Raw genomic sequence first — 5,245 nt, 5'->3', positions numbered from 1 at the left:
CTGGAACTCCATTGGCTAGGGAAGCAGTATCTGGAACTCCATTGGCTAGGGAAGCAGTATCTGGAACTCCATTGGCTAGGGAAGCAGTATCTGGAGGTAATGGTCCGTTTCATCAAACTGTGACCCACACAGGAGTCACAGGACTAACTTCTCTCCTGGGCCTGCCCTGCTTCTCCTAGCCTGGGCCCTGTGTTTTCTACTTGCTCTACCCTTAGAGGCCCCCATAGTCTCTATTTTCTCTGGGCAGTAGGGATTCCATGTCAAACCCCGCAGCTTGCGATCATCTCTCTCAGACTTTATCATGGAATAAAATCAAGTGAACATGTCTGCCAAGATCACAGTAAAGGAGATTACTTTAGAACAGAAACATGCTTTCCCATCTCTTATCTACAGAGAGGAAAAAAGCAATCTTTTGTGCTCTGAATATCTGAAAAGTCCGAAAACACTCAAAGGTCTCTACTAATACGGGGCTGTAATTTGCAGTGTGGATGGTAGTTCTATGAAGGTCTTTCAAAATCATTGAGTTCAGCATAAGTTACCTTTAATTCCCATGTGGTTCGATAGGTGAAATCTAATGTGTAACAAGTGTTTCATATGGGCCAACTGATCAACCCCCGGCTTTACACAACTGTCTTATTTCACAATAAATCTATGAGATGAAGGCAGCTGCTGTTCCCATCTTACAGAAGCAGAAGACGGGGCACCAAGAGTTGAAGTAACCAGGCCCCCAGCCTGACAGCTCTGCAGCACACACTAGAACCAGACCATGAAGGGACAGCCTGACTTTCCACTGTCCCCAGCTGCTTCAGCTGTTAACACTGGGCTTGGACAAAGCCAGCCAAGAGCTCCCAAGTTCTAACAAAGTGATCATTTGCTTTTTGAAAACCCTCCATTAAAAGGAACATGACATCTACAAATGATTATCCTTGGGGAATCATCAAAATCTGTCAACTGGAAATAAGATTCCAGAGGGGGAAACCTGAAAACCTCTAATTGCTCCAAGATGATAGTTGGTTGGCAGATCTGGCTCATCTTAAAAGGACATGTGTTGGAAGGTACAGCTGGCATTTAACAAACATGATTTGGGTTCTCATCCTCGCAAAAATCATAGCTGCCCTTTCTAGGTCTGTTACAAATTTGTTTTCATGTCTCTCTAGGCTGCAGAAGCCAGTGTGGCATACCCTCTGCACTTCCCCCTCCAAGTGGGTTGTATTTTTTCCTCACAGCATTAAGGATTAATGTACTGTATATAGACAGTGTGTGTGTGGGGGGGGGGAGATCCCTTTATCTCCTAAAATAATTTGTGTTATGTGAATTTATAGATATGTGGTGTTGATCTTGTTACATTACAAGGGTTTACGAATCTTTGAGAGTTGCAAAGAGGCTTTCAGATTATTCAGAGCAGAGCTGTAAAGATGGCCCACAAGTTAAGAGAGCTTGTTCTGTGCCTGTAGAGGACCCACATTGACTCTCAGGAGCTGTGTTGGGTGGCTCCCAGCTGCCTGTTTCCCCAGCTCCAGGATCCAATCCCTCATTACACATGCACACACGAGCACGTGCCCACACAAAGACACGGGTGCATATGTAGAGTCAAAAGTAAAAGCTGGAGGAGTCCCCAAATCTAAAGTAACAGGAGGTTCGGATGGTTGCTTGTCTTCTTGAAACACAACCTCAAACTGGGCATTGGTGGTACAAGAATGTGGTCCTAGCACTGGGAGGCTGAGGTAGGAGACTGGAGGTCGGAGAGAAGTCTGTCTCAAAAAACCACCAACACAACCCCAAAATGGCAGGCAACAGCACCCACATAGACAGACAAACAACTGTAGATGGACTTACAAAGGGGGAAGATGAAAGCAAAGGGTAAGGGTCACTTTTGAATGTGTGTGTGTGTGTGTGTGTGTGTGTGTGTGTGTGTGTTTGTGTGTTACACATGGAGGTTGTGCTGTCTTCCCACTGTGGAAGCAGAGGGGACTAAGTTCCGGTCATTGGGCTTGGCAGTGACACCTTTCACCCACTAAGCCATCTCACATCTTGTTGGAGTTCCGGTCTCTCTTTCCCCCATGAGGGTCATGGGAACTGAACCCAGGTCACCAGGCTTGCCAGTATGTACTTTAGCCAGCTGAGCCATCCAAACAACCTTTAATTTTTTTTTAATGTAAAATTAACTGCGAAGTCTGGTTAGATAAGATAAAAGTATAAATCCTGTCAGGATAAGAGTGTAAAAATAGTGTAAGGAAAAGGGATTTTGTTAGGCACTGAGGTGGGATGTGGAGAGCTGAGGATACGAGCTACTCCCTCCTGATACACGCACCTTTGATTCATGCTCTTCTGTGCTCTAGTAACTTTACATAGGAATTAACACCTAATCTTTAAGAAAAAGAAAAACCATCGCTAGAAAAATGAGCAAAATATTATTATATACTTATATGAGGTTGTCAAATAGTCATTAGAAACACCCTTGAGCTCATTATTCTAGGTGGTATTGCAGCTTGAGACTGGAGACAAAGGCTCAGAGTCAGGCGGTTGGCTTTCCAGGTGCGTGACCTTGAGCAAGTTGGTTCTCGTGCCTGGGCACAGTCCCTTCCTGTTTCAATTCGATTGCCAATAAATCTTGCTGCATCAGACAGCTTGTTGTGAAAATTAGGCAATATAAAGAAAGCCCTTAAGACAATGTCTAGGAAGGCTTGCTTGTTATGGTTGGATCTTAAGTATTTCCCCAAAGGTGTTCCCACCCTGTGCTGTTCTTGGGAGTTGACCCTAGACCCTAGTGGAAGGACATTAGGTCACTGGACACAAGTTCCTGAGCGGATGTTGGGACCCAAGTGCTGCTTTCTCTGTCTCTCTCCTTCTTGGCTGCCAGGAGGTGAACCATCCTCCTGGTTAACATACCTCATATTGCCAGCATAGGCTGGTAGCAACCACACAGTGAGACCTCTGAAACCCTGCGCCAAAGCAAACAGTTCTTCCTCACAGACTGACTCCCTCAGGCATGTGTCATCGGCAGAAAGCTAACTCACACCGGGCTCAGTAACTGTTAGCTATTCAAAGAAGAAAATGTTGTCAAACAATAAATTATACCTGGATTGGGGTGGGGTGGTTGAGAAGAGAAATTAAATAAGGATAAATTCAGAAGCTAAATTAAACGAGGCTATTCATAGCTCTTCACCTAAAGGAAAATTATAGATTGGACAATTCACAGGTGCTTTGAAAATACTGAGTTAGGACTCTGCCTATCAGTGAATAATCAATGCGGTCAAGAGTTAGGGAAGCTCAGCTCTCCACCTTCCAGGACGCCCACGGTTCCTGCATCCACTTTACCCGTAGGTAGACCTAGGACAGCCGCCATAACTCGGATTAGGCTTTCTGTGTCTCATCGGGGCAATGGAGTTTCTGCTTTTCCAAAATCTATTCTCAAATAATGTTATTCTAAAATAACACACAAGGGCACAATAAAGTGAAAAGCAACTCTCACTGTGAAGGAAGAGCACAGGTCTAAAGTAAAAGGGTTCCTTTTGGTTTTGTTTTTATGAGACAGAATCTTGCTCTGTGCCTCAGGCTGGCCTTGAACTTGAGATCTTCCTGCGCTGGCTTCCTGAGTAAAGACTCTTACAAGTGTGTTCTCTGATACCTAGTTAAATAAAATAAAAACAGTGTAGAATTCGGTAAGGCTAATAGTGTAAATAATAAATAGTGTAAAGTAGAAGGGATTGTGCTAGGTGCGAGGCGGCGTGTGGAGAGCCAAGGACACGGGTTACTCCCCGCTGACCTTTGATTCACGTTCTTCAGCCCAGTCCTGCTCCTTCAGAAGTTACTTTAGGCTTCTTTCCAATTCTGAACCATGAGCAAATCACAAACACATTTGACAACAATATGTTCCTCTTGCGTAAATGTCTCTTCTAGGCCACATACATAATTAAAATCCTGTTGACTCAGGGATCCTGTCTCAGAACTGAATGTCCAAGCTCTGTAACTTCCTTTTCTAACCAGACAGCACAGCTGCCAGGGCTTCCAGGCCTTCCGCCCTCCCCTCTGTGCATAATGATACATTACATATGGATAGCATATATGGGACTTGCCAGGAAGGGTTCCGATGACTGCTTATTTGAACGTTGTTGTATATACACGTGACCAAAACCACCGTGCACCAGGGCCACAGTGAGAACGGTCATGGGCTGGGAGTGGGTGCAGTCCGAGAGTCTCTTTCTCCCAGAACACTTGCTGTAAGTCTTCAGCAGTGGGCATCGTGCCTGTGAAGGAGAAAGAGCGCTTTAAAGACTCCTGATGCTACTGTAAAGCCCGAATTCTTCTTGTCTCCAACATTAAATGAGGAAACCACCTTTTAAAGGTCTTCAAAACATAGACAAGGGATAAAAGCACTCTGGGTTTTCCTCACCCTTAGGCAGTGCCAGATTTAAACCAGACGTGGAAATCGATCCTATGCTGCAGCCCTCTAGAGAATGGGGTTTCACAATGATCTTAGGAAGTCCTTCCTCTGTTCCTCCCGATCATTAAATGCTTACGTTCCAACTTAAATCCCTCATGCTCCAATTTCGGCCTAGTTCCCTCTGCACCGCCTAAATATCACTGCCCGAGGGCTGGAGAGGAGTTGCTTATTTACAAAACCAAAATTACGAAAATATTCGCAGTGGAAGTTAAACACACAGCCAGTCATTGCCCGGAGCTCTTTTATTCCTGCACAAATGTTTAAATACGGGATGGGCTCTTATTCAATTTTCCAAACTTCTCTGTTTTTCCAGAGGTCCTCAGGAGATCAATCTTTTAAAGCCTTTATGTAATTATTTTAGCACATACCTCTATATAAGTTACAAATAATTACATGTTACTGTGCCTAGGCAATGTAATTTTGAATTAGAGAGTTACTTATTGGTACTAAGATTTATAGCTTGTTTCAGAAAAGTCTCCAACTTTGGGGGGGGGGGTTACATTAGAAAAGTATGAGAGCTTTTGTGTGTGTGTGTGTGTGGTATGTGTGTGTGTACATGTCTGTGGGTTTGTGTATGTGAGTATACTTCATGTGTGTGAGTGTGGAGGCCAGAAGCTGACATCAAATGTCCTTCATTCCATTCCATTCCATTCCATTCCATTCCATTCCATTCCATTCTATTCTATTATTTATTTATGTTTTTTTATGTTATCTATTTTTATTATATGTGTGTGTGCCTACCTGTATGTATGTATGTATGCATGTGTGTGTGTATATATATATATATATGTATATATATAT

Source organism: Mus caroli, chromosome 3 (genome assembly GCF_900094665.2).
Source record: "Mus caroli chromosome 3, CAROLI_EIJ_v1.1, whole genome shotgun sequence".
NCBI lineage: Eukaryota > Metazoa > Chordata > Mammalia > Rodentia > Muridae > Mus > Mus caroli.
Note: the sequence above shows the minus strand (reverse complement) of the source record.